Raw genomic sequence first — 21,079 nt, forward strand, 5'->3', positions numbered from 1 at the left:
TAGTTTGTTACAGGTTTTGACCAGTTTTGCCAGCACCGTTTGTTGAAGAGGGTGCCTTTATTCCAACCTATATTTTTAGCTTCTTTGTCAAAGATTAGGTAGCTATGGTCTATGGGTTCATTTCTGGAGCTTCAGTTCTGTTCCATTGATCCTCAGGCATGTTCTTGTGCCAGTACCAAGCTGTTTTTATTGCTATACCTTTGTAATACAATTTAAAGTTTGGTATAGATATTTCTCCTGCACTGTTCTTTCTAGTTAGGATTGTTTTTGTTATTTGGCGTTTTTTATTGCTCCATATGAATTTCTGAATTGCTTCCTCTATCTCCTTGAAGAATGATGTTGGGATATTGATGGGTATTGCATTGAATTTGTAGATAGCTTTTGGTAATATTGCCATTTTCAGGATGTTAATCCTCCAATCCAGGAGCATGTGAGGTTTTCCCATTTCCTTAGTTCTGCCTTAATTTCCTTTTTTAGGTTTTTTAAGTTCACATCATAGCATTCTTCCACTTCTTTGGTTAAGGTTATTCCGAGGTATTTTATGTTATTTGAGGCTATTGCAAAACATGTTGATTTTTCTGATTTCAGCCTCGTTCTTCAGGTTGTTAGCTATATAAAAGCCATTGATTTTTGAGGATTTATTTTATATCCTGCTACTTTGCCACAGTTTTGGATCAGCTCTAGTAGCTTGGGAGTAGAGTCTATGGGGTTCTTTAGGTATAGCATCATGTCATCTGTGAAGAGAGAAGAGTTGATCAGGAAAATGTGGTACATATACACAATGGAATTCTATGCCTCCATCAGAAGGAATGACACTGCCCCATTCATAAGGAAATGGAAGCACATGGAAAAAATCATACTAAGTGAAGTGACCCAGCCCCAAAGAAACATAAACCCTAGGGTGTCCCTCATAGGGAATAGCTAGCACAGGAATAGGCTAGTCATGGTAGAAGACCAAAATACCCCAATAACTACACCCATATGATCACATAAGAAGATGCCAAGTGAAATGAACTCCATGTTACGGAAACAAGAGTTATATGACTGTTGTAATTATTCTCAACATGCCATGTGAACTACTTATTTTCTCTATTTCCTTTTCAGTTTGTTTGACTGAGAGGTTTGTCTAGTTTTGTTTTTCTTGTAGTTTCTTCCTGTGGCTGTACCCTCAATACCACTGTACTACATCCAAGTACCCTGGATATTGTCCAATTCCGGTGATAGAACTGGGAAAGGGAGAGGGAATACAAAAATTGAGAGACAAAGAACAAAAAGACAAACCATTCAAAAAAGCAACACTTAGAAACCATTTGATGTAAAGCAACTGCACAACTCTTGGGGGGAGAGAGGAAGGGGGAGGGGGAGGGGGAAAGGAGGGAGGAGGTAACAAGTAGAACAAGAAATGTAGTCACTGCCTTTCATATGAATCTGTAACCCCTCTGTATCACATTTTGACAATAAAAAAATTAAAAGAAAAGAAAACATTTGAACAAATTCTCCTCCACAAAGTCAGAAAAAAAGAACAGGATTGATGAGTTTCTCTCCCTAAACCCTGAGGGCAATGTTTAAAATAGAACTTCTGTTGAGAATGGAAACCCTTTTTAACTTAAGGAAACCAAGCAAAGGGAACTTAAGTTAAACTGGATAGTTCCGGGATATGATCCAAAAATAAATAGTGCATATACTTCTAAAGAAAAGATGAAGTGCATTTTCTGCCCTAGGAAAAGCAGCACATTCTTCCAAATTATGTTGAGGTAACTGACCCATAAGTCAAATTCCCATTAATTGTATTTTGATGAAGAGTGTTTCTATAAACTAAACCTGATCAGAATTTAATTTTGCATTTATTTTAACATTGAAGTAAATGACATTTAATATTTCATTAGCATGATGTATATAAAATAAAATGACTAATTCAGTGTACCATGCATATTAGGAAAATTAGAAATGGCTTGTTGCCAGTAACTGACACCCATAGTCCTTGTTACTAGAGAGGCTACGATCTGAAGAATCTGGTTCAGATCTCACTATTCTGGTTCCTACCTTGTCCAAGTAAAGAATCTTTGAGACTATTCTCCAATGAACCACCACAAATCCAGAATTGGGGCTATGGCCCACACTTGGACAACTCTTAGGCAAGCATTCACACACACACACACACACACACACACACACACACACAAAGAGACACACACACACACGAAAATGACTCCTTGAGAAACGTAGCATTTTAAAAAAATATTTTGTACTACAGGGAATTGAACTCAGGGGTCTGCACTTTGCACTTGTCAGGAAAGTGTTCCAAGACTTTAGCCATATTTCTAGCCCCATTTGTGTCTTGATTGGTTTTGAGATAGTGTCTCAAAAACAAATACCCAAGGTAGTCTTGACTACAATTCACCTAATTCCACTTCTCTATGTCACTAAATAGAGCATCACTGTACCCAGCTATTTTGCTTCCTCTACTGCTGGGATAGCTAGTGTATGTCACCACATTTAGCCATTGAGAAAAATGGCATCTCAATAACATTTATGCCTAGGATGGACTAAAAGATACTTTGATCTCTGCTTTTCAAGTAACTAGAGTAGAGGACAGAGCCCCTGCATTTCCCGTCTAGCACAGACATTCTTTTTTTTTTTTTTTTTTTTTTTTTTTGGCCAGTCCTGGGGCTTGGTCTCAGGGCCTGAGCACTGTCCCTGGCTTCCTTTTGCTCAAGGCTAGCACTCTGCCACTTGAGCCACAGCGCCGCTTCTGGCCGTTTTCTGTATATGTGGTGCTGGGGAATCGAACCTAGGGCCTCGTGTATCCGAGGCAGGCACTCTTGCCACTAGGCTATATCCCCAGCCCCGCAGACATTCTTAAAGTTCATAATCTTCATGCGGTTGATATCCGTTCACAGGTTGATGGAGGGAAACGAAAACAATGCACATAATATGGACCTGGATGTTTAACCTGCTTATTCATTTTTTATCCGTTTCTTTATTGTCATAGTGAGAGAGTTACACTTTCATATGTAAGGCCATACACGCATATCTAACTTGTTATCTCCTCCCTCAGTTTTCCTCAATTTCCCTTTCACCACCCCCCCATGAGTTGTACAGTTGGTTTACACCACATAGTTTTGTAAGTATTGCTATTGCATTGGTTTGTCTTTTTATCCTTTGTCTCTCAATTTTGGTATTCCCTTTCCCTTTCCTAGTTCCAATAAATGTATGTACAATACCTAGGGTACCAAAATCAGTTATAGTGATATCAGGGGTAAAAACACAGGAAAGAAAGGCAAAAGAAAAAGGGCATAATTTCACATGGTATGTTGAAAATAACAGCAAGAATGATAAACTACTTGTTTCCATAACTTGGAGCTCATTTCTCTTAGCATCATCTTATATATTCATATTGACATAGCTATTGATCTATTATGATTTTCTGCTAGGATTATCCTTACTGTGTACTAAATATTCCCAGTGAGTGAAACCATACAGTCCATGTTTCTTTGGTCTGGCTCACTTCACTTAGTATGTTTTTTGTTTTGTTTTGGTTTGGTTTTTTCCACAAGTCCTTCCATCTCCTTTTGAATGGGGCAGTGCCATCTTTCTGATAGAGGCATAGAATTCCAGTGTGTGTGTGTGTGTGTGTGTGTGTGTGTGTGTGTGTGTGTGTGTGTGTATCACATTTTCTAGATCCACTATCTACTGAGGGGCGTCTAGGTTGGTTCCATATTTTAATGATGATAAATTGTGCTGGGCTGATTTTGTTTGCATTTTAGATTTCCAGTTTGCAATGACATTGCAGGTCTTGTTTTGCTCTCTAATTAACCAAAAAATATTGTGGATTTATTGAGTTTCAGAGTTGTTGTTTTTTACCTAGAAGATATCAATTAAATATACAACATTTTCTCTTGTGACTATTTTTTTTGCAAATCCTGGGGCTTGAACTCCGGACCTGTGCACTGTCTCTGGCTTCCTTTTCCTCAAAGCTAGCACTCTACAACTTGAGACACCGTGCCATTTACAGGTTTTTTCTGTTTATGTGGTGCTGAAGAATCGAACCCTGGGCTTCATTCATGCTAGGCAAGCACTCTACCACTAAACTACATTCCCAGTGCCCCTTATGACTTTTGAAATAAGATATATTCTGAGTTTGTGTGGAGCATAGAAGTAGTCAACCATCTGAAGAAAATATTTCATGAAGGGGAGAAGTTTTAAAGCTGAACAATCCTTCCTAAGCTCTTCTGGTTTTCTATTCTTGTATTATTTCACTTTAAGAAGACTTTTTCCCATCTTTTATTTTCTAGATATCTCATCTCATCTTCTACTCTCCCTTCTGTTTTTCTTTTCCTTTTTTTCTCTAGCTACACTGTACCTATAGTTCTTTTTAAGTGATCTTAAAAAATGAGATCAAAATTAAATACATACATATTTACAAATCATTATATATTGAGATGCTTACAATAAGGAAAACAAACACTGATTTTTCACAGTTAATTCCAACTTTACTGCAATTTCTTCCGATTTGAATCATTATGTACTGTCCAAAAAGCTGATTTAATAAAATCTTCAATTTTATCTTACATTGGAGAATATATGATATTAAAGAATTAGAAAAGAAGGGCCTTCGGGGGCTCATTCCTGTAATCCAAGCTATGCACGAAGCAAAGATGTGAAAGGCACCCTTCAAAACCAGCCTGGTAGGATACTCTGTGAGAATTTTATCTCCAATAAAGACCAAAAATATCTAGAAGTAGACTCGTGGCTCAAGAATTTGAGTACTTGCCTTAACCTAAAGGAAGCTCAGGCAGAGCACCCAGGCTCTTAATTCAAGCCCAAGCACTACTGTCACAAAAAAATAAAACAATGGGAGAATTACAAAATATAAAAGAATAAAAGAATGAGAGGATGGGGCTGGGGATATGGCCTAGTGGCAAGAGCGCTTGCCTCCTATACATGAGGCCCTGGGTTCAATTCCCCAGAACCACATATACAGAAAATGGCCAGAGGGGGCGCTGTGGCTCAAGTGGCAGAGTGCTAGCCTTGAGCAAGAAGAAGCCAGGGACAGTGCTCAGGCCCTGAGTCCAAGCCCCAGGACTGGCCAAAAAAAAACAAAAAAAAGAATGAGAGGAGAGTACACATTGTTTAAAAGGTTTTGGTTCTTGTATAGCTTTTATTTTGTTTTAGCTGATGAGTGTGAACATTTTTAGTGACAATGGCTTATTTTACTTTGGCAAAACCTATAGTTTGTAGACTGGGCAACATAATGTATTTATTCAGAAAAATAGGACTGATAGGAGATTGAGGACTTATACTGACAAATATAGGGTCTAGGGAGTGTGGTTAGTTTGGGTGAATTTTATTATCAAAAGTGTGACTGCCTCATATGCATGAAGCTCTGGGTTTGATTCCTCAGCACCACATATATAGGGGAGAAAAAATAGCAAGAAGTGGCGCTATGGCTGAAGTAGTAGAGTGCTAGCCGTTCAGCACAAACAAGCCAGGGACAGAGCTCAATCCTTCAGTCCCAAGCCCCAGGCCTAGAAAAAAAAAGTACATGAAGCACCAAATTTGTAATGAGAAAATTTATTTATTTACTCACTGAGAAATTTTAAGGAATAATATTAATTTGACAAAAAATAGAAAAAGATAATTAATATGCATAAATAAATTCCAAAAAGCACTTGAGAACTTACTGTTATTTTAATTTTGAATGCAGGTGCTGGGCTTGAATTTAAGCCATCAGGGTGGTCCCTGAGCCTTTTAATCCACTCAAGGCTGGCACTCTACCAGTTGAACCACAGCTCCACTTTTGGCTTTTTGATAGTTAATTGGAGGTACTTCAAGTTATTGTCTAAATATAAATGTACTCTACTATAGATATTTTGTACTAAAAATAAAATGAGGTTGTTTTTCTCATTTTCAAAATCACAATGCCAGCATATATATGTATATGTATATATATATATATATATATATATATGTTTTTGAACTTTAATTCAATATCATTTCTGGGTATTTCAACTACATAAAATGTATTTTCCTTCTAATTATTTCTGTGAAGATGATTTTGCCTAACAATATACATTACAAATGATTTATGGTGATGGCACATTTAAAGTCCAATCTTCTTTCTTCACAGGCTGGCTTGCTTAAGGTTTGTGTCACAACAAATTTTCACATATGTAGAATGGAAAGGTTTATAGAAGAAGGTTCACTTCAGTGTCTCAAGTAATTCACTCAAACATAGAATGTTCACTAACCATTAAATGAAACACTGTTAATTTGTACCATTAATTATTTCAACCCTCATTTCTAATAATACTACTCATTTTTCTGTAAAGAAAAATGCTGCATTCTTCAGTAACTGAAGGATACTAAGTCAATGCTAACCAGAACATTGCACTGCCAACATACAGCATCCTGTTGCAGCAAATACTGAGTCTCGCTAGCATCATTACAGAGGCCTTTCTGACAGTCTCAAGTGTCATGTGTCACACAAAGTTATTACTGAACAATGACACAGAAGGTTAAGTAGCAAAAAGAAAGCGACTGTTTGCAAGCACTGGCAGTATATCATCAGTGGTATTTCTGAAAAATATAAAGGCATTAGTTTGCCAAAATTTTTAATGAAATCATGATTAATAAGTGTCTCCCATAGGTCTCTATCAAAGTCACTGCATTTGGGAGATAAATGTAAACATGCAAAGCCTGCTTTTGCCAAAAGCTGAATGTATCACTTACACAGCACCTCTGATTGATCTGTCCATTATTCTAATACATAATTTATCACGTTGAGGGGCACAATTCATTATGTGCCTGGTGGAACCCGGGAGCTCTCAACTGCAAAATCTTTCAGAGACTTCACAGGTTGCCTGGGTTCTGAGATACTTTTCATTATTATTATATGAAAAATAATGAGAAGAGATTTGGGAGCTTTAACCACAACATCATTGACAAAAGCAAAAGAGAATAAAACTCTCAAATTCTGTAAATTCAATTTACCTGAGAGCATTTGGATGCCTTCCTTCCTTGGGTAATATTTTCATTGCCTTCATTGTTTTCCCTTCCTTATAAGGGATCCATCTGTTGTTAAACTTAATCAATCAGGAATGGAATGGTGTCCCAAAACCTGTCAAATGAGAAATCTGCCATTATTCTGCATGAACCATAAATGGCAGTATTCACTATTCCTGAAAAAGCTTGTTGAATTAAATTATAGATATGGCATGCTTCTCCATTTAAAACATGAGCCATTGAGTAGTATAATGTATTTGCTTTCAAATCATTCAACTTCTGCTACAGTCATCTGTATGACTCAATTCTACTGCTGTATTTTGATGTAATCTAGAGCTCAGTAAATGAATTTAGCAGATCCCATGAATATCTTATTATAACAAGTACATGCTTTTGTTGAAGATAAAAACCATGGTGATAAATAAGATATGCCTCTGAGTTTTTGATGTGTACTTGAGTTTTGGGAAGCTAAGAATTTGAATATAACCTTCAGATAAACAGAGAAAGCAGTACTGTAGAAATTCTATACAATATTAGACTCAATATGAAAGCAGGTTGGTCATGTTGTTTAGAAAAACCCTTTAGTGTTGCCACAGTTCACAGTCATTTTACTGAATACTTATTTTTTTTGTTTCTCAGGAAGCAAATTCACTTTCAGAATTTTATATTTAAAGCCCCTTTACATATAAAATCCTCTATTATATGCTTAGTATAAAATACAATGGTTAACTTAAGAAATACACAGAAAAAAATTCATGATATGGTCATAACATTCATAACAGAGTACAATATTATAATACACAATAATTAGAAATTACATATCTATTTGTCATTATAACTCAGGTTAAATAACCCTGTTAATAGTGCTGATAGTAAGGCTACTTTTAAATTATGGAAAATATACTTCTACATCTTGCAATTGCAATTAAAACTATATTTCTTGTCATGAGTCAATGTGTCTATTTCAATTTGACCTACAGAAAAGACCACCCATTTAGATAATCAAAGAATTGACACTATCTTTTCAAGGCTATTATAAAATGTAAACAATTTCAGCTAGGTGTTGGTGACTCTCAACAATAATCTTAGCAACTCAAAATGCTAAGATTAGAGGGTTGCACTTCAAACCTAGCTTTGGCAGAAAAGCTACAAGTCTCCATCTCTAAAATAACCAGCAAAAAGCCAAACTGGAGGGGTAGCACAAATATTAGTGCAGAAGCAAGCTGAGAAAGACTATCAGACTCTAAGAATAAACTATGATACCAAAATATACACACACACAAACACACACACACACACACACACACACACAGTGAATCAATTTCAGTATTTTCTGAGTCACTCAAGTTTATACCATAAAACTAGTTTGTAAGTTAAGCTTATGAATATAAGATTGTATTTTATATTTTTAGTATTAAAAAGTCATAAGCATAACATCAGCTGACAGAACAATTTCTCTAACTCAAAGATAGCTTTATATCCAGCTCTCACAACTATTGTATTGATTTGGAATATCCACTCAGTAAATTTAGTGATTTATTTTTGGCTTCAGAGTGACATACAGTTAGAAAAATGTATTCAAAATCAATTTACAAATTCTATTTAAAAGACTAAAATTTGAAGTCTCTTAAGTGTTAGTGCTTATAACTATATGTTTTGCAATTCCAAATGTGAAATTCATAATTCTAAAGGAAGTTATTGGTACAGCCCTAAATATAAGTGAATTTAAGTTGTTCAATAAAAGTGATACTATTCTATTCTGTATTTATAATGTATATTTAAAATAACCTATATTTACAATAGAATTTGCAATTCTATACTATATTTATAATGGTTATTTGGTTTCTTAGTCCAAGTAATAAGTATCTTACCTACAGTTTTGGCCTAACACACTGTGTTCTCATCCCAGTACAGAAAGTATCAGGACATCTGCGCCTTGGGTAGAGTGGCTTTGACCTGGCCCATAGAAATATTCTGATGGTATCTAAAGTATATTAAGAAACTCCATATTTACAGCTATGGCCACAATACTTATTGAGTTTTAAAATAAGATGCTTGTTAGAATCAAGTTCCTTTAAACATATCTAATTAAAGAAAATAATTGTTGTTTATGATCAGTGCACAATGTCAGTTTTTAATTGATCACATCTTTGTGTGAGAGAATACTTCAGAATTAATCAAAATCTTGACTGTAATAAAGATTCTCTGGGCATGGAGGAAAGTGTGGTGAAGTAGGAAGGATGTTCCTGAAGATCTTATCATGCCCTTTGAATATGAATCTATTCTCCACATTCCAATAGCCTAAAGAAAAGGTTTATTTTTCCATCTCACTTACAAGATATTTTTTTAAGTCTGATGCATGGGGAAAATTAGTTAACTCCACCTTCAATTAACCCATGAAGTAATGGTGCTATGCTGGAAGTCCATAATTTTCTTGCCTTTTGAATGAAAAATAAAATAAAAATTTGAAAACAAATAGAACAAATTAAAGACTAGAAATGGATTTTTTCTTATATTTACACTTCTCACAATAACCAGAAAACAACAATGACAGCTGGTATGAGACCTTTATTGATTTCTTTTTTCCAATTACTTATGGCAGAATGTTCACTCTTGCTCTGTCTCTCTCTGACTCTTTCTCTTTGTCTCTGTCTCTCTGTCTCTCTCTCTCTGTCTTTCTCTCTCTTAATGTTTCATCCTTATAAAAAAACATTGTCAAGGTAAAATACAGAGGGGTTACAGTTACATATGTAAGATAGTGAGTGCATTTCTTGACCAACTTCTTACCCCCTCCCTTATTTTTCTACCACCTGCCTTACACTCCAATTCTCCCCTCCCCCAAGTTGTATAGATAGTTTACAACATATTGTCTTGTAAGTACTGCTGTTGCATTGGTTAGTCTTTTATCCTTGGTCTCACCGTTTTGATGTTCCCCTTCCCTCTCTAATTCAGACAGATATAAATAAAATACCCAGGGTAACAGAATCAAATACAGTGACAACAGGGGCCAAATCCTAGGGAAAATGAACAGAAAAAAAGAAAGAATTTCACATAGTATGTTAAAAATAACAACATCAGGGGCTGGGGATATGGCCTAGTGGCAAGAGCGCTTGCCTAGTATACTTGAAGCCCTGGGTTCGATTCCCCAGCACCACATATACAGAAAATGGCCAGAAGTGGCGCTGTGACTCAAGTGGCAGAGTGCTAGCCCTGAGCAAAAAGAAGCCAGGGACATTGCTCAGGCCCTGAGTCCAAGGCCCAGGACTGGCAAAAAACAAAAAACAAACAAACAAAAAATAACAACATCAGTGATAAACCACTTGTTTCCATATTTTGGAGATCCTTTCTCTTAGTTCCATCTTATGTGATGATATATACCTATAGCTATTGAGCAATTGTGCTCATCTGCTAGGATTATCCTCAACATATACTAATTATTACCAATGAGAAAGAATATAGAGTTTATATTTCTTTGGCTCTGGCTCACTTCACTTAGTCTGAGTTTGTTTATCTAAGTCTTTCCCTTTACTTATGAATGTCACCCATCCTCATATATGCATCTAAATATGAATTATCAGGTTTCTGTATCACTGTACTAACAAGATTTACATGTATTCGACAGATGCAATGTTCTAATTAAATCAAATTTTATTAATGTGTTAAAACATGGCATTTATAAAATACATTGAAATTAAATGATTTTAGATGAAGAAGAAAATAATGAACATCTGTCCTAACTGTATATTAATATATCCTGGGAAAATACTCTTGTAACCATCATGTGTGCTTTTTAACAGGAATAAGAAAATTAATTTAATGTGAAAATTCATTCATGTTTTGAAACATGCGATTTTCTGGATGGGTTATTTTGAGTTTAAATGGAAAAAAAAGAAGACTTGTGAAGTGTGAGTCTTGAGTCTGATGTTAACTAGAAATATTTTATGTGAATTGTATATCCTTTCTCCATCTCCCTTGTTGTTTCCTTATTGCTAACAATCAGGTTTTCAAAGACCCCCTGCAAACCATAAAACTCAATCATAATTTAAAATTTTACAAAATCATGTTGCCAAGTGAGAATAATTTAGATAGGAAATAGCTTCACACAGGGAGCATCTTGTTCACAAATGTTTGTGTACTTGCTGTCATCTCCTTTTGCTTTTCAGCAATTTAGTCAACCATAATTCATGCTCTTATCTAAAATATTATGATCAGCCCATTTTAGAAAACAAACAAAAGAATTGACACAATATCCAGCCACATTCTCAATGAATTGTTTTTAAGAGCACTAGAATTCCCCATTTCTGATAAACTTACGGCAAAATATATTTTACGTATTCATGAAGCACTTCTTTGAGCTTCATGAGCCATTGCATTGAAGAAAGCATGTTCTTAGTTAGCTCAGGGTAATCACATGTGTTCAGTCCTAGGAAAAATGCATTCCCAAACAAAAGAAGCAAATTATGGACTGAATTTTAACTCACCCCAAATTCGAACATTGAAAACCTAGACCCTGATGGAGGCAGGAGATTCAGATGACATCATGAGAGTGAAACATATTTAGATAAGATCAGTATATTTAACAGAGAAACAGAGAAACAGAGAAATAAGGGACTACACTGACATTTTATTTTATTAATTTTTTAAATTTTTATTATCAAACTGATGTACAGAGAGGTTACAGTTTCATATGTTAGGCATTGGATACATTTCTTGTACTGTTTGTTACCTCATCTCTCATTCCCCCCTCCCCCCTCCCCCATGAGTTGTTCAGTTCATTTACACCAAACAGTTTTGCAAGTATTGCTTTTGTAGTTGTTTATCTTTTATTTACCCTGTGTCTCTCGATTTTGTTATTTCCTTTCAATATCCTAGTTCTAATACCAGTATACACGGTTCCAATATACTCAGATAAGATACAGTGATAGTGCAGGTACAACCACAGGAAGGGGATACAAGAAGATCATCAATAATAGAAGCTACAGTTACACATAGCAGGTTGAAAGTAGTTACAACAGTGATATAACAATCTTTTCCATAACCTGGAGTTCATTTCACTTAGCATTATCTTATGTGTTCGTAAGGGTATAGTTACTGGGCTCTTGTGATCCTCTGCTGTGACTTGCCTAAACCTGTGCTAATTATTCCCTATGAGGGAGACATAGAGTCCATGTTTCTTTGGGTCTGGCTCACTTCACTGAGTATAATTTTTTCCAAGTCCTTCCATTTCCTTACAAATGGGGCAATGTTATTCTTTCTGATAGAGGCATAAAATTCCATTTACACTGACATTTTAATGCACAAAATGAAGTGGACATCTATAAGACATGAAGAGAGGTCTCACCTGTGGCATAGCTATGGTTCTGTCTCACCACAGCTCAACCATGACAGAACCTATTTGTAAACTTTATTTCCATGACTATGAGAAATAAGTTTGTGTAGTGTTAGCTTCACCCAAGCTGTGGCATTTTTCTTAGGGCCATTTCAGGCAGCCACTTCTTATACTTATCATCCAATAAGCACAACTTTAAACATACTTGAAAATCATGTTAAATTCTAGCTATAAAGGCTATCTAGAGAGTATAAAATTACTCAAATTTAGTAGATTGTATTGAGGATTAAAACTATGTATGAAAATACCTCTAATAATAAGAAAAATGGCTCCAATTTTGAAGTTAAAACATTCAGAACTCCTGCCTTTGCCTTTTTCAACAAACCATAAATGTGTTCTTATGAAAACACTGTTCTAAAAAAAAGAAAACACTGTTCTCTGAAGACTATTTTGTTATTAATATTTTCTCTCAGATGATCTGTATAATCATAGAAATGCAGAGGGTAGTCATATATGAAGAATGATTTTATAATTTTTTAGAAAAATATGCTTGAGGAATAGTAACTTAGTAGTATGGTCACAACTGATTATAAACCATATGTAGTTTAATTACATATTTTTCAGTATTACTTATTACTTGCCATTGTTAAATACAATATATCCTTATCAATGATTTTCAAGAAATGCTAACAAAAACCTACTAGATATCTATTAAGAAATTTTAGTAATTAATTATATAGATTGATTCCTAAAGAAGCCTACTAATAAATATTACTATAAAAACAACTGTCCATATAGAATATTTCTATTGAAATCAAGGGAAGTAGTCACTTTGAGTTTGTAGATGAAGTGTTAATATCATAGGCATCACATAAGATTCTCCTTGAAAGAAACTTCTAGTTATAGATTTTGACATTTGCTTTGAAAGAAGAGAATAGTGTCAAATATGATTGAAAAAATTTATTGGATCTGGATTTAGATCACCAGTAATCCCAACTTCATTCTTCAACAAAGGAGAATTTAATGAATGTAATTCATATTTTTGTTTTCTCTGTGTCTCTCTCTCTTTCTCTCTCTCTCTCTCTCATACACACACACAAACACACTCATATAACCTTTATTTTTCTTCTTTTAATGTAAATTATGATCCTTGCTCTCCTGTAAATCTGAGCTTCACACACTCATACTGCTCTGTAAATTGTTCAACACATTGTCACCTTTAGATTATATATATGCAAAATATATTTAATAGTATTTAGATAATGCAAAGCTCTTTCCCTGGTGAATAATATAGGAGAAATTTTGTAATTAATATTTACCATCTTTGCCTTTAAACTTGTGAGTAATGTTCTACTACATTTAATTTATTCATGAAGATTTTTGTATGCATTCTCTGAGGTATATTTCCTTCACTCTACCCTAAAACTTCAAAGTTACCTGTACAAACTTTCTTTAAGAATATTATTGTTTTATTCTTCCTATTATTCACACATGTTCTCAAAGCTCAGTTTCACTTCTAAAGTTTTGGTAATAAAATCTTCTAACATGTCATCTCTTTTTGGAATAAAAGGAAAATAATGACAGTTGAGATAATTTTATTTGGATTTATATCTAGATACCCTTTTCACAAAGAGCTAATCTTGTGTTCACATTAAATTTTATTTGTTTGATTGCCTATACATTACATACAGAAGAAAGTTCAATTTTTTATGTTCAGTTAAAATCTCAGCGAAGATTACTTATAAAGCTGTCTACTACATTATGAGCACAGACAAATGAAGAATGTAAAATTATTCCTTGCATGTGCTTGTTGAATCTATTTACCTGAAATGAAATTACTCATTTTTATACGATATGCTATATAGCATTTCCTAACTAGATTTCTACTGTTCTGGTTTCTTCGTGAGGAAGTAGCAATATTACATTAGCTACATTTGCTTTCTGATAGTCACAGCTTGAAAAATGGGGCTTCCACTAGTATCAGCTTTAATACTTCACCATGGTGCTTATGAAGCTCTCATAGCAATCACTGACTCAGACTATTTCCCCTCCATGCAAAGTGACCTAGTATACATGTACCAATAACACCTTTTTAAAATTCAGGTTTAATATGTGCTTTTAGGAGAAACTACTAAAAGACATATCCATTTCAATCAGATCCTATCTGCAAGATAGTATTGCATTTTTTCCATAAAGTCTAATTGTATATAAAACAACTAATTCATTTTACACAATAAACATTTCTAGCATTGACATTTTTATCAGACTCTCTAATAGGGATTTGTGAGATGGCCTAAATAAATACCCAATTCTATATTGTTTCAGCTTGTAAAGTATGCTGTAATAAACCATATTATAAACTATAGTTTTTGTTTGTAAAACTACATTAAACTGACAGTTTCATTTGTTAATAGTCGAGTGTTACAAATGAATGCATATATAGAACACACTAAGCTAACTTTGATGGTATGTGTCTGTAGTCCTTGTGCTAGGAGACTCATGTAGTAGGATTTGGAATTTGAGGTGACCATGAGCTACGGGAAGACTTTCGTTGGTAAATACAAACAAAGCAAATGAACAAAAAAGCAAAAGAATTTGTGAAAATAGAAAAAAAGAACTCAATCTTTATTTTCAGGTTCTATAATCTTCCAGGGAGAATAACCTTGAAGATTCTATTGAAGAATGGTTTGGTTAGTAAATAAATTCATTAAAATTGTCATATTTAAAATCAGCATACAACACCCTTAATATTTATAGGACAATAAGAACCCAATAGCAATGATATTAGGATATCAATCCCCTCCCTAACAGCTACCAAAATAAGGAATAAAATTAACTACGAAATCCAATAATCTAGTTTCTGATGATTCAGTCTTCTTTTCTTTATGTATGGTGTATTCACATTAAATCTTCAGAAAGGGAAGGTAGTACAGAACTTGAGCGAAAATGGGTGAAAAAGTGCAGCAGTGGAGCTCACGGGACACAGATGAAAATGAACTACACCTCTCACAGGTGGATATGCGAGGGAGGGATTGGGAGAGAATGAGGGAACCAATGACACTGTATGAAAGGAAATGTACTCATTGCTTGATCATATCATTGCAATCCCTCTGTCTGTCACCTCCATAATAAAATGAATTAGCTGTAAAACAAGAATAAAAGAACAAGACATGATCTAAAGTTAGCATTGCTATTGTTAATCATTAAGGCAGATTTAAGTGGTTCTAAAATGCAATAAATATAAACTGAACCAAAAATACTTCCAATTTGTAATTTGTCTTTAGCTACATGAATGAAGCAAAGCAGTAATGACTGTGAAACATAGGTGCTGGTTGGGGAAAATAAGATCTTCATTTATCAGGGTGTTCTACCAAATGTGACAAAGAAGAAATATATCTTTCAATAATAATAGTGAAGTGACAATTATTTGAGAATTGTTATAGTATAATTATAAATATTCAAAAACAAAAAATACTGGTACTACTAATGATATTTTGAAGCTCAGCTTCACTTACTAAATAAATAATTACTTTATGACACCCTTATTTTTTGCTGTGCCCTGGTGGTTCGGGTTTGGCACTTTAGCAACCAGCGATGAAACAGGACTGCCTGTTCTCCAGGACAGTTAAGGTGGAAGAGACCACAAGAATCCCACTCAACACAAAGAAATTGTGTTTGGTGACAAACACCTGTCATCCAAGCTACCTTAGAAAGGTCAAAGAGAACACATGATGATCCATGAACATACGAACATCAATGATCGAGAAACGAGACCCTATCTCAAATACAGCAAAAACCAAAATGAGCCGGAAGCTTAGCTCAGTCGTTCAGCACCTTCCTGGCAACAACAGCCCCTGAGTTAAAACACTGCAAACCAAAACCTCAGTATTTTTTTTCAATAGCATTTAAGATTCAGTGGCTTTTAATTTCAGTATATTTCTGTGTTATACATATCAACATAAATATGCTTTCTTGAAACAAAATATAAAAATTCTTGTCAAAAATGGTTACTATTGAAACATGATAAGGAAATGTGGGATTCTAAAATGATTGTATAAGAATTTATTGCAAGGGATCATTTCTATGTCATATTGTATTTGTTTTACGTTTATTGACTTGTGCAACCTGCAGGAAATGAATGAATGCAGAGAGAAGATGACCTTAAAGAGGTAGTGTGTGACTTTAATCACACAATTGAATAATCTCCATCTTATTCCGAGGGGAACTGGGCTTGTGTAATAAAACACACTGCATTATGTTTCATGTAGAGTATTTTTGCCGGTATTTTGTTGAGGGCTGCATGAAAGCATCATGTAAAGTGGAATACATTATATTTATAATTGGAAGAATGCAAAGAAACAGAGGTCAAAGACTTGCAAACCACTGCTTTTGCAAACACTGTAAACATCTGTTATCACTTTACTAAAGTCATTACATGTATATGTGACTTCCAAGGTATTTGATCATTCCTACAAAAGATGATTGATTAGGTGCTAAGGGTGTGTGATTAATGCCCCACCTCAAGAAAATATAGAGAGATAAACTCTAGGATTTCACCAAAACAAGAGACAGAAATACTTCAGGAAAGGCAGAGTTCACCACAAAAATTAACATTGCTCATGACATTATGTTTTTTAATCAAGTAGGTAACAAGACTTGACCTCTACTTTCATGCTCAACGTATTTATTTGCAGTTGTGATATTTCAGCTTTCCCAAAGTAAAACAGCTGGTGGGAGCAGTTGGTAAAACATTTGCATCATGCTTCTTAATCTCTAGAAAACTTCAGCGTGCCTGGGAGAAATGTTTATTTCCCTCAAAGAGAGAATTTAGAAGACACGAATTTTATGCTTCTCAGAAAACGTGTTTGTAGTATGTAAGAGAGAAAGAGAGAGAGAGAGAGGAGATTGTTCATATGAGATTAAAAACAGGAGAAAAAAATAGTGCCATTTTTAAAATGTTACAATATACATGAGATCCTGTTTGAAGAATGTCTGCAAATGTAGGCAGAGCTTTGCCTTGGTGGAAACAAGCACCAGCAAGTCTAGATTCTTTGATGAGGACATCTTCTAAAGAAGTGGACCCTGGTACTACAGAAATCTCTCAGAACTCCTTTATACCATTGTGGCTCTAAACTTACCTAGTTATTTTCTGTTACCACTGAAACAACTCACCACACACTTAAGTGTGTGTTGTAAACTAACTCTTCCTTTTGTTTTGGTTTGTTTGCTTGTTTTTATTACTGTGAAAGGAGAAACATAAAATGAGTTTAAATGGGTTCAAGCTCAAAGATGAGCATAGGAGGTTTCCTGAGAGCTCTTGGAGAAGGTATTTCCTGCCTTTCACCAGGGTTTTGGTGGTCCCCTCTTCTCTTTGGCTTGTGGTCACTACATCTCCCATTCACAGCACAGAATTGTGGTTTCTTGTCTAGCCAAAATCTCTCCCCAGGCTGGGGATATGGCCTAGTGGCAAGAGTGCCTGCCTCATATACATGAGGCCCTGGGTTCGATTCCCCAGCACCACATATACAGAAAATGGCCAGAAGTGGCACTGTGGCTCAAGTGGCAGAGTGCTAGCCTTGAGCAAAAAGAAGCTAGGGACAGTGCTCAGCCCCAGAGTCCAAGCCCCAGGACTGACCAAAAAAAAAAAATCTCTCCCCACATATTCGCTCTTAAAACAAATCCTTGATAACATTCTAGCTATCTGGATAAACCTGAATAACCTTACAAAATTAAGAACATTAGTTTAATCACTTCTACAAAGCACTTTTGTAGACATAGGGAACATCTTAAGATGTGGACAGTTGTGTGTTATTTTTCAGACTACTTAGGTATACAAATCACTTCTGACATGACAGCAAATTTTCCAATCTCACTGGTGCAGCTCCAATGTAAGACAATGACTTTTGCTGAGCTTCAGCAAAACATAGGGGTTTAGTAATTCATAATTCTGTGTAACTTTCATAAATGGATGCATCAAAGAAAGACTTGTAATTCAAACAAATCATGCATGAGACATTTTTTTTAAATAAGCCTAAACTAAAGATATATTAAGATTAAGCTGGGGGCTGATGGGTCACACCTGTGATCTTAGTTACTCAGGAGGCTGAGACCTAAAAATCGTGATTCAGAGCCAACCCAGTCAAAGAAGTCCCCTTGAGACTCTTACCTAGAATTAAATGCTCACAAACCAGAAGGAGAGTTGTGGCTCGAAGTGTTAGAGTGCTAGCCTTGAGCAAAAGAGCTCAGGGACAATGCCAAGGCCAAGTTCAAGCCCCACAATGGATAAAAAGGGGGGAGGGGAATTAAACACCCCAAGAAAAAATAGAGAGCATGCTTTGAATTGAAATCTATTTTTTCTAAATAGTACCGATTATTACTATCTTTGGATTGATAATACATATAAGTAGCACGTTTGTAGATGTGAACACACATGTTTGCTTCATGACTACATCAAAGTTCATTATCAAAGAAACAGGCTATACTGCAGTTATCCCTATACTGAAATTATTTCATTTGCATACAAATTCATGAACAAGTAACTTTGAATTGTTTTATTTTTTCTTCTGTTTTATTAAAATGATTTTTGGTTCTTTGCTTTTCAATATATATACTTCATATGTGTGTATGGTTATATACACAGGCGGGATTTCAAAAATACAGAAAACGGATTCATTTCTCCATTATTTTGTTTTTCTGAAAGTTAATAATTTTCTGAAACTTTATATCTGTGATTTTTCAGTAAGGACCATATACAGGATGTTTTTACATTTAAAAAATGTAAGAGACAAACTGTAAACATTGTTAGAAATCAACTGCACATTTTGAACACAAGTGGAAAGTTGAACAAAGGATAAAAGATAAAAAAAAAAAATTGATGTGACCAGTTCTACAAAACTCTGTGGATTAATTCACACTTTCACATCATAAACTTTATAACTGGGCAGAGGAATTCATTGTGTTTGCAGGTTAAGCAACATTAAATTTTAAAATACCACCATGATTTCATCCTATGAGCATTTGGAAAACTTTTGCATTTTAGCCCAGTTGCATATTTAATGGGTTCTACTCTACTAGACTGTAGCAGCATTATGAGAGTTTTGAACAATTGAGGTCTATGAGAATGACATATATGAAAACTATGAGGAATTTTTTCATTTTTATGATAGTCAATTAGACACTGATATGCTAACAAATTTTGAGATAGTGGATTTATCTGCTTAATGAAAGAGGAGCAAAAATTTCATCTGTGTTGTAATCTATAGAATAGAGTAGCAAAACCATATTGCCAACTAAAATTTAAAATATTTTGTTTAGTTGGCAAATAAAGGAACACTGAAGACAAAAAGGTTAGCGATTATTTACCAAAGGTCTCAAATAACTTTGAGATATGCATTAGTCTAAGTAAATCTGTGCATTTCTGGTGATTCGTGTAAGGTATATTTGCAATTTCAGATCATGTTATTTGGTTCTTTAGATTCCACTACCTAGATCTGCCATCAGTCTGCAGTGTTGAGTGACCGAATGATTCAAGTAATCACTTACATGTTCACAGTTTATAGAAAAAATAGTCATTATTCCTCAGCATTTTTCTATGAAACCACTTTGATGGACAACTGGTTATCTTGAAATAAAATGTGTGCCATCTTGAAATCAACTCCAAGACTTGTATGCATTTCAATCTCATTCTGTTTTAGTGCTTGTTTTGTTATTGTTGTTGTTCGGGCCTCATCCTTCACTTGATTAGGCTTGCTGCTCCATGCATAAACCACCACTCTGGCCTACCATGAAGAAACACAACTCATTTCATTTTGGAAGCTGTTACTAGAAGCTTCACTGGCTCTCCCAGTTGAACACAATCAACTTTGTTTGACTCAGTCAAAACTTGACTTTATACACCAACTCAAGCATTCTTCAATCTCTTTTTAGTCTTATGAATCTGCTCTGAAATGTATTTGCTATTTCTAATGCAACATCTAGACCCACCTGTTCTCAATTCTCCTACTACATATTTCTTGAAAAACAGTACTTAATATTATATTGTAGCTTTTACTGTGATAAGAGCTTGGACATCATTAATAGACAAGGCTAGCATTAAGAAGCCTATGATGTCTTGGAGATGATAAAGAGATATTTAAAAATATGATTTTGTGGATTATGTAGCCATTGACTCCAATTAAATTAATTTCTATGGTAGTAAGTGAAGATTTGGGTAGAAATGAGCGCCAAATTTGGTATATAAGAATGAATTCTAGAGACTGGGAATGTGGCTTAGCAGTAGAGAGTTTGCCTAGCATGCATGAAGCCCTGTGTTCAATTCCTCAGCACTGCATAAACAGAAAAAGCCAGAAGTGTTGCTGTGGCTCAAGAGGTACAGTGCTAGCCTTCAGGAAAAGGAGCCAGGGAGTTCTCAGGTCCTAAGTCCAAGCCCCAGGACTGTTAAAAAAAAAAAAAAGTTCTAGCCATCTATGCCAAAAGGTTGGATATAATTATTTTCTCAGATTTTCCTAGAAAAATATACATTCTCCTGTAGTTCTAAAGCTTCAAGTACAAGATTCAATGTCTGATTTGGCTTCCCTCATTGGCATGCCTATGATTCTTTTCTTTCTTTCTTTTTATTTTTTTGGTAATGGGGATCAAACCCACAACGTTGCACTTGCTAGGCAAGCACTTTGCCACTGAGCTACATCCCAGCCCTGATTCTTTTATTATATCATCATATGCTTTATTTCATTTATTTCTTTACCA

Source organism: Perognathus longimembris, chromosome 19 (genome assembly GCF_023159225.1).
Source record: "Perognathus longimembris pacificus isolate PPM17 chromosome 19, ASM2315922v1, whole genome shotgun sequence".
NCBI classification, from domain to species: Eukaryota; Metazoa; Chordata; class Mammalia; order Rodentia; family Heteromyidae; genus Perognathus; species Perognathus longimembris.